The following is a 10,572-nucleotide window of genomic DNA, read 5'->3' on the forward strand; positions in this document are numbered from 1 at the left end:
CCAACTCAAATTGATAAAAGAAATCAATCAGTTTATGAATTCTATTAATAATCGCATTAGTAAAAACAATAAGTCATCCGCAAAGCACAAATGAGATACATGAAAACCTCTTGAAGTTCTAAAGTAAAGACCAGGATTTGTATCAAACAAATTGGTAAGACCCATAGAAAGAAATTCAGTAGCAATAATAAAAAGTGCAGGTGACATAGGTTAACCTTGCCTTAAAGCATGGGAGGATTTGAAAAAATGATTATTAGAACCATTAACAATTATATAGAAATAAACATCTTTAATACAATTCTTAATAAGCTTCATAAAGATAGAATTAAAGCCAAAATACTCAAGAGTTAGGTAAATAAAGTTCCAATTAATATTATCATATGCCTTAGCAATATCAAGTTTCAAAATTAAATTACCCCCTCTCACCCTAACATCGAAATCTTGACAGAATTCTTAAGCCAACAAAATGTTATCCATAATGGCCCTACCTTTCACAAAGCCCATCTTATAAGGACAAATAATTCTAGGTAAAATAGGATTAAGATGATTCATAATAATTTTAGAAATCAATTTATTAAAAAAAGTTCAAAGAGTGATAGGTCTAAAGTCATTCCAAGTGTTAACAGAGTTGTTCTTAGGAATAAGCACAATAGAAGTAGAAGTAAACAACTTAGGGATAGGGTTACCCGCAAAGAAATCCATAATAGCAGCAAAAATATCATTATTTATAAAGTGCCATGATTTTTGAAAAAAAAAAAAAAAGATTGGTAAACCCATCAGGCCCAGCCACAGAATCACTAATCATACCCAACAAAGTTTCTTTAACCTCCCCAAAAGAAGGAGGCCTTGAAAGAATGACATTCTCCCTTGAAATATAAGGTTGGGAATAAAAGAATGATTCATAATATGAGCCAGATTAAAGACTTTATTGAAACAGGTTGGAAAATGTTGCATAGCTAAATTAGAAATCTCAACAATATTCTTAGTAGACAGACCCATCCTGCCTTTAAATTTTATTGATATTGTTTTTAGCCCTTTTCCTCTTAACTAACACATGAAAATATTTAGTATTGCTATCACCTTTAACTAAGTGATTAACAATAGCTTTTTTCTTCTAAAAGACCTTTTCCTGATCTTGCAATTTAAAAAGAACCTCTTTAGGCTTCGATAAAAGAGTGAAATTAGCATCAGTAGGGTCATCTTGACACGAAAGCAAAAATTAACAAGTTGTTCAGCTTACAAAATGTTAGAAAAAGGATTTCTAAAAACTTGTTGTTTCCACCAATTTAAAGCTTGTTTCAACCTTTTCAGCTTAAACCAAAGTCTCCTTATTCCAAATTAAGAATGATTTGGATATGAAGGAGCTTGCCAATTATTCTAAAGAACATCAAAAAAAGAGTTATGAAGTAACCACATATTTTGGAATTTGAATTGAGAAGAAGCATTAAATTGTCTAAAATAAAGCCTAATAAGCGAAGGGGAATGATCATACAATGTTCTACTAAGATGTTGCACATTAGTGGAGTTAAGAGAATTAAGCCAAGAGTTAATAAAGAGAACACGGTCCAGCCTTTTCCATAAGTGACACCTACTTCAAGTAAATTTATTACCAATAAAACAATAAATTAATTAAATTGCAAACCAAAATCATATTATTGAAATCCTTTATAGAGCAATAAGAAAGAGAAGAATGACCAATCCTTTAGAGGGATTGGTGACAGCAATAAAGACTCCACCAACAAGCTAAGGCAAATTACAAATACTATAAAAATTAATAAGTTGGTCCCAAAGTAGTTTTCTAATGTAAATACATGAGGTGGCATACTTAAAAGAAGCACAACAATGAAAATTAGGAACCTCAACTTTAAAATGCATGACCTGAGTAAAGTCACCAATAACATCAATTTAAACAGGATCATTCCAAAAAATCCAAATTATGTTAGCCACGTTTGAAATATCTTATTTAAAAACCAAAAACTATGAGGTTCTTAATAACCTAGAAGAAGAAATAAGAGGATCAAGCAACACCAAAATAGAAATAATAAGCACACGACATAAATTCTTAACAGGATTTCTTGAAGAAGGACAACCGATGCCCCTCTCCAAATAATAACATTAAACATAAAGAAAAACCTAATGGGAAGTATACAAATGAGTGTTTCTAGGAGGTTGCAAAGAAATATGTTTAGGCTTCCTCCCTCTTTTACTATGAACTTTACTAAAACTACCATCAATATCATCCCTGGTAAAAAATTTAGTAGTAATATGCATATCCTCAGTATCTGTAAAAGCATCACTATTATAATGAAAGATTGAAGGAGTCTTACTACCATTTTGGTGTTCCTTTTGAATAGTCTGTTGAGGACATTCATCCTCCATAAACATACCATCATCCTACAAATTATCTCTATCCCTCACAATAAGATCTTTAGTGCATTTAGATAAATGGGAGCTATGCTTCATAGAAACTAATTCACATTCCTCTAATGGGCTGTCATTCCTCTCAGCTTCTTTAAATGGTAGATGATTAGCCATATTAGCTCCAATCATAAATTCTTGTTCATTTAAAGGATTAGATAGAGTATCAGAAAGCCTAATACCATTAGAATCAGAAACATTTTGATTAGTAGAGTAAGAAGGGCTAGTTTCAATATTAACATCACTTAGAACTTTAATACTATGCAAAGTATGTGCAACATTATTCTCACAATCAATAATTGAAGTAGGAAAATCTTTAACAATCACTCCCTGATCATGATTCAAAGAAACAACATTAGTAATAGTAGGAAGAGTGTCCTCAACGGTAACAACCAATGGCTCATTAGTATTGTGGAGCAGATTAGAGGTATTGCTCTCTAAAAGAACTGAAATATGAGTAGTAACATACTAATCAACCACATTCATTTGTTTCAAAGATTCATTTTCTTTACAAAGATGGGGAAGTCTCCTAAAACACACATTTTTTCCATGACCGTGCATCTTGCAAAAGGAACAAAATATAGGTAAATTTTCAAAATCAACATTTTGGAAATATCCATTGATTTTAAAACCAATCCAGATTTTAGAAGGTGGTTTTTTCAAGACATCCAACTCAACCAAAACCTGAGCAACAAATGGCTTGGACATAGAGGCAGTGGCTTAATTTGTTTGTAAGGGCTGCCTATAGATAGAGGCCATACCAAAAAGGATTTCATGAATAAAAAAGTGCAGTCTCAAGTTAGGAAAGAAATCCAAACTGGCACAATAGGAGATTCCTCCCTAACAATAAAATTTGAAGTCCTTTTAAGAAACTGCAATTGACATGCTTGAATATAATAAGGTCTCCTAGCAAATATGCGACTATAATCAAGAACATTAGAAAGTTGAATAACAACATGTCTTTGAATAAGTAAACTAATGTGAAATGAACTGGAAAGCTAAATATTGAAGAAAAATTTGTGTATAACATCTTGATTCAGACACCTCAAAACAAATTTACCCACAAGCAACAATGCATAAGGAGCAACCAACTGATCAACCATCGAATCTTCAAATAATAGGGTCGGACAACCCTTGAAGAAGATTGAACAAAACATAGTTTAGGAGAAGTTGATGATGATCTAGCCATAAACATCTTTAAAGGAACAAGTTTTACCCTCAAAATGAGAAGTGGAAGTTGGGTTTGATGATGAAGGAGTCATCATCGCCCAGCCTAAAAAACCAACGCAACTCCAAAATCAGTGAAAGAAAGGCAACAAAAAGAAAAAAAGTAAATGAGATTGATTAGAAAACAAAAATAAAATGAGCTAGGAGGGCAAAAAAATCAGCGAATAAGAAGGAACCCTAGAATCGCCAAGAAGTCGCCTCAAATGCACAGAGAAACATTGCCTTAATTTAATTTAATTTTTTTAATTTGTACCATATATCCCTAAACCATATATACATAAACAAGTTTGAACTATTAGGGTACCACAGTTAACCCAAACTCCATTAAACACTAAATTTCCTAAATTAACCTTTGAATAAACCCTTTATACCTTTACCTTACCATGTTCTAAGACCAATACCAATAAACCCAAACACCATTTTTAGTGAATTGGACCCAACCTTAAGGAATGGTCAAGCTTGGTCAAACGACTTAACCTAGCTTGTTAGAATCAACCCTAAACCTTCCAAAATTAAACACCAAGGTTCAAAACTAATCAGCAGGCACAACAAAAAACACCATGCCCAAGGAAACAAATAGGCCAAAGACAAACAACATAGATACAGAAGAAAAATGTAAAAAATAAAATAAAAGAAAGCAGATAAATTTTGACATCCGAATATAAGGAAAATAAGAATGATACAATCTAATCAATCCATTAATCTCCCTAGGTAATGAATGTTTAGTAAATTTAGTGAAGCTAACTAATGTACACCCAATTTTAGCAAGGGATTCTGCAATAGCATTTCCTTCCAAAAAAAATGAGATATGGAGAAAGTATTGAAAGAGAGCCAATGATTAATATCACTTAACATATAAAAATTAAAAGGATTAGAATTAGAATTCCCATTAATATAATGAATCAAAAGCATAGCATCCACTTCAATCCAAACATTAGGGATGCCTAAAGAAATGTAAAATTGAAGACCATAAAGAAGGGCCTCAATTTCAACTTTAATAGTTGTATTAGCAATGGATGGACATTCAAAGTCAGCAATAATAATCCCATTAAAACACCCAATAATACCACCAAAACTAGCTTTCAAATTATTTATAGACTCGACAGTATTAACCTTAAATCACCCCTTCAAATAACAATTCTACCTTTTACAAAAGAGAAAGGGGATTGGAAAGCCAAACCAAACTCGTTAGCAACATGATGACAACCTTTAAAAGATTCTAACTTAAATAAATTAGTCAAAAATTTCCAAAACATTTTATCCATAACTTTAGAAATAATACTTAAAGCATGTAACTTAATATCCTCATGTGTATTCTCATCCCTATTTCTCCATAAAAATAAAAAATTAATGACGGGTAAGATGTTCCTAATTGGACCTTTAGTATGAAAGAAACACTCTTTAAGGAGACTAGAGATAATATTATAAAAATTAAAGTATTACACATTAAACATGTTGTAAAAATATAACCAAACTTTTGTAGCAATTGGGCCTTGAATAAAAACATGGTTCATATTCTCAATATGATAACAATATTAGCATTTGGAGACTATGTAAAAACCTTTTCTTAGTGAGATAGAATCTAGATGCAAGCAATTATGCCAAATACTCCATAATAGAAAAAAATAAGAAGTAGGAATACAAGCATGCCATAGAGCCAAATAATGAGAGTCTTTAGGATAAACCTGCTTAAATGAGTTCTATACCTACTTAATAGCAAACTTAATATTCTTAAAAAGATTAAACAAAATTCACTCATTATTTTCTAAATGAATAGTAATGTTTAGAATAATACTGATAATAGAATCCAACAAAAAATTATTAAGCAAATAAATATTCCAATTCTTGTTAATAATAAAATCCTTAATTTTGTAGAAAGAAGTTGAGCGAGAGTTTACATACTGTCAATATTGAAATTTGCCAACCATTTATCTTGCCAAAAAAATATGTTAACAGCACCCAAACCACATTGGATAAACTATTCAACATCCAATCTAATGCCACATAATCTTTTTTAAATAACAGAATCACCATGTTTCAAGAAATAATTGATCAAATATTTGCTAACTCAATACTTAGAGACCCCAAACTTGCCCCACGAGCTTTCTTATCTCTAAAAGAAGACCATATTATATTAGAAAAGGCTTTTTTTTTAAGTTGTTATGTTCTTTTTTTTATTTATGGCTGGAATCATTCAAGTTATTTTTTGGTGTGTTAATCTTTATGGTTGCTACTTGATGATCTAATAGATGTTTCTCTTCCAATTTTAGTAATTATGGGTTTTTCTTGGCTATATGAATTTATGTATTCTTATATCTCTTATTGGGTTTTGGGTTGGTCTTCTATTAACATTTTTGGTATTTACAGAAAATTTCTTGTTGGTGTTCTGGTTTGTTATTGGCCCGGTGTGGATACACAGGGTTTAATTCTTTTTTAGGTCCCATCTTTTGGGCTAAATATGAATTCTCTTGAGCGGAGTGTCACTTGGTGGTTTCCCATTATGTATTTATGTAATGGTAAAGCTCTCCTTGTACTTTATCTGGTCTCTAATCTCCCTTGGTGTATCAACATCAATATCATCCTATTAGCTTATCTTATTTACATTTCTTTCTTACTATACGTGAAGATTCATACTACTATTTTTGTGTTATTGGAGGGTGGTTGCAAGAACTAGGATTATTTTACTGCTATAGGTATTTATGTGTTTATAATTTTCTTGGTTTTATCATCTACAGGTTGTATAAGGTAACTTTTCTCATTAGTGGTTCCAATTATTCTTCTTATCATTTTTTATAATTTTTTTTATTATTCTTGCTATAATATTTTTACTATATACTTTCCCTTGCTCCAATATTATGTTATTCCTCGCATTATCTTTTTTGGGTGTAGCTTTTATATCTTATAGGTTACTTGGCATATTGTTAAAGTTTTCAAGTTTCCCTTTTTGGCATAGAGTTTATGCTTATATTGTTATTTTTTCACTCATTTTTTAGTACTAGCTTCTGGCCACCATTAAATGATACTAGGATTTTTTATAAATTTGTGCAGAGGGGACTTTTAATTAATTGGATTTCCTTTTACTTATTTTGTAGCTCTTCTGAGTAGTGGTGAGTAGATGGTCCCCCTTAGAGACCTTATAATTTTCATTTTAATTAATGCATCAGCCCCTCTAAGGGTTTTACCTAAAAAAAGGATTAAAACTAATGAAGGTATCACCCCTTTGGATTATCCATTAGGTTTCCAAGAACAAATCTAATATAATACATGTTGCAATCCAAAATCCCTAGTCTTTGATTTTGATGATAACAAATATTGTTGGTTGAATTGATATTTTTTATTAAATATTTCTAATATTTCTTTTACTTGTGAGCACTAACATTACAGGTAAGATATACACTTCTCAAGGTTACTAAAAGCTCAATAATGGGTAGAAAAGGAATGTCAAGCAAAAAAGTTTGTAATGTTACTTTTCATTATTTTCTATTACTTAAGTTTATCTGCATAAGAGTGTATACAATTAGGTGACTGTGCACATATATATAAGAAGTTGGAATGAGAGTCAAATAATAGAAAAGAATCTAGATGCAAGCAATTATGCCAAATACTCCAAAATAGAAAAGAATAAGAAGTAGGAATACAAGCATGCCATAGAGCCAAATAATGAGAGTCTTTAGGATAAGCCTGCTTAAATGAGTTCTAGACCTACTTAATAGCAAACTTAATATTATTAAAAAGATTAAACAAAATTCACTCATTATTATCTAAATGAATAGTAATGTTTAGAATAATACTGATAATAGAACCTTGCCAACTAAAGGGAATTTATTAAACAAAGTCTCCATTATATTACAAACATTTAAAGTTGGACATAAATATGGAAAAAAATAAATTGGAATAAATCATAAAACATATTTAATAAGAATAAGTCTACCACAAAATGAAAGGAAATTATAAGCCTAAGAAGGAACTTTGTTATGAATTGTAGTAAAATGTTATCAAATAAATGAGAATGTTTTCTACCCTTATAAAGAGAGTACCCAAGTACTTCATCACTAAATTTTTTTAATGAACCTAAATTTGTTTTCAATACTGGTAAGCTTCCTGGGAAAAATAGAGTTAGCATGAATAATTTTTTTTTTTGAGTTGTTAAAATTCAACACACTAACATGTTAAAACTTGTTGAGGAGTTTAAACATAATGTAAAGCATTTTAATAGACCCATTAGAAAAAATAATAAAATCATCAACAAAGCTCAAATGAGTAATAAAAAAGCCACCATTACTTCTAAATTATATATTAGAATGAATTCTAAAAAGATTATTGATACATCTGGACAAAAATTCCATTGTAATAATGAAAAGAGTAGGATATAGATGATCTTCCTGTCTTATGCCATGCAAAGATTTCAAATAGCCATGTGACTTTTCATTGGTAATAACAAAAAAGAAGCAATGCTAAAAGCTATTCTTAATCAGATTAATGAATTGCATGTTGAAATTAAATATCTTTAAAATAGTATAAAGAAAATTTCAATTAAGATTATTATATGCCTTAGTAATATCTACTTTGAAAATAATGTTGCCTCCAATAACCTTAGCAAGCAAATAATAAACTAATTCTTGGGCAAGCAAATCATTATCAAATAATGATATACCTTTAACAAAACCAATTTGCACCAAAGTGATAATATTAGGTAAAATAATGACTAATCTCCCCATGATGATTTTAGTAATGAGTTTATTGAAAAAGGTACATAAACTGAAGGGTTGATAATAATTCAAAACATTTATAGCATTAGACTTTATAATTAAAATGATAGAAGTAGAAGTAAAACTTTGGGGTAGGATTTCCCAAAAAGAAACCAATAACAGCGTTAATAAGGTCCTCTTTAAGGATAGCCCAAGATTTCTAAAAAAAACCTAGTATTGAAAACATTTGGGCTAGCCATACAACCAGAATTCATACCTTTCGTGGTCCACCAAATTTTTTGGGTTTTTACTTTATTGGTTTGTACTAGAGACTTTTCTCTCAAATTAGGTTATTTTGTTTTCTTGCATTGGAGTGCCTCATTTAGTTTATAGGGAATTCCTTTGTATTGTCCCTATTGTAAAACTTTATTTTTTGTTGTTTGGCTTTATTTGTTGTGGCTAATTATATTTTAAAAATGATTAAAATAATTACACCACTGATTTAACCCCTATATGTTTCTCCCTTTTCCCTTGGTGGGATCCTTCTAGATTGCATTACTTTCATCCTTACTTTTCTTAGTTTCATGGGGTTTATTATCTGTGGTGGCATCTCGGGGTATGTTTGTTTGTGTGCTTTTCAGGTACTCCTTATTATTATTTTTAGGAACTGGGAAGAGGAGGTTAGTTGAGTGTTCATCATGAATTTTATTTCCTCTTCTCTGTTTATTTCATTATGGATTTTCTATGCAAAGTTAACTCGGGTGGGTGTGAGATTAGATTTGAGTGTCATGTGGGGTTTCTACATGATGGTATTACAAATACTACACTCCTGGTCTTGACTCCAATTGATCACTATAGTTTTCTAATTTTCAAGCTTTTTTTTTTTTAAGTTGTTATGTTCTTTTTTTTATTTATGGCTGGAATCATTCAAGTTATTTTTTGGTGTGTTAATCTTTATGGTTGCTGCTTGATGATCTAATAGATGGTTCTCTTCCTATTTTAGTAATTATGGGTTTTTTTTTTGCTATATGAATTTATGTATTGTTATATCTCTGATTGGGTTTTGGGTTGGTCTTCTATTAACATTTTTGGTATTTACAGTAAATTTCCTGTTGGTGTTCTGGTTTGCTATTGGCCCAGTGTGGATACACAGGGTTTAAATTTTTTTTAGGTCCCATCTTTTGGGCTAAATATGAATTCTCTTGAGTGGAGTGTCACTTGGTGGTTTCCCATTATGTATTTATGTAATGGTAAATCTCTCCTTGTACTTCATCTGGTCTCTAATCTCCCTTGGTGTATCAACATCAATATCATCCTATTAGCTTATCTTATTTACATTTCTTTCTTACTATACGTGAAGATTCATACTACTATTTTTGTGTTATTGCAGGGTGGTTTCAAGAACTAGGATTATTTTACTGCTATAGGTATTTATGTGCTTATAATTTTCTTGGTTTTTAATGGTTTTATCATCTACAGGTTGTATAAGGTAACTTTTCTCTTTAGTGGTTCCAATTATTCTTCTTATCATTTCTATAATTTTTTTTATTATTCTTGCTATAATATTTTTACTATATACTTTCCCTTGCTCCAATATTATGTTATTCCTCGCATTATCTTTTTTGGGTGTAGATTTTATATCTTATAGGTTACTTGGCATATTGTTGAAGTTTTCAAGTTTCCCTTTTTGGCATAGAGTTTATGCTTATATTGTTATTTTTTCACTCATTTTTTAGTACTAGCTTCTGGCCACCATTAAATGATACTAGGATTTTTTATAATTTTGTGCAGAGGGGACTTTTAATTAATTGGATTTCCTTTTACTTATTTTGTAGCTCTTCTGAGTAGTGGTGAGTAGATGGTCCCCCTTAGTGACCTTATAATTTTCATTTTAATTAATGCATTAGCCCCTCTAAGTGTTTTACCTAAAAAAAGGATTAAAACTAATGAAGGTATCACCCCTTTGGATTATCCATTAGGTTTCCAAGAACAAATCTAATATAATACATGTTGCAATCCAAAATCCCTAGTCTTTGATTTTGATGATAACAAATATTATTGGTTGAATTGATATTTTTTATTAAATATTTCTTTTACTTGTGAGTACTAACATTACAGGTAAGATATACACTTCTCAAGGTTACTAAAAGCTCAATAATGGGTAGAAAAGGAATGTCAAGCAAAAAAGTTTGTAATGTTACTTTTCATTATTTTCTATTACTTAAGTTTATCTGCATAA

This window comes from Dendrobium catenatum, unplaced genomic scaffold (assembly GCF_001605985.2).
Source record: "Dendrobium catenatum unplaced genomic scaffold, ASM160598v2 fragScaff_scaffold_825, whole genome shotgun sequence".
NCBI lineage: Eukaryota > Viridiplantae > Streptophyta > Magnoliopsida > Asparagales > Orchidaceae > Dendrobium > Dendrobium catenatum.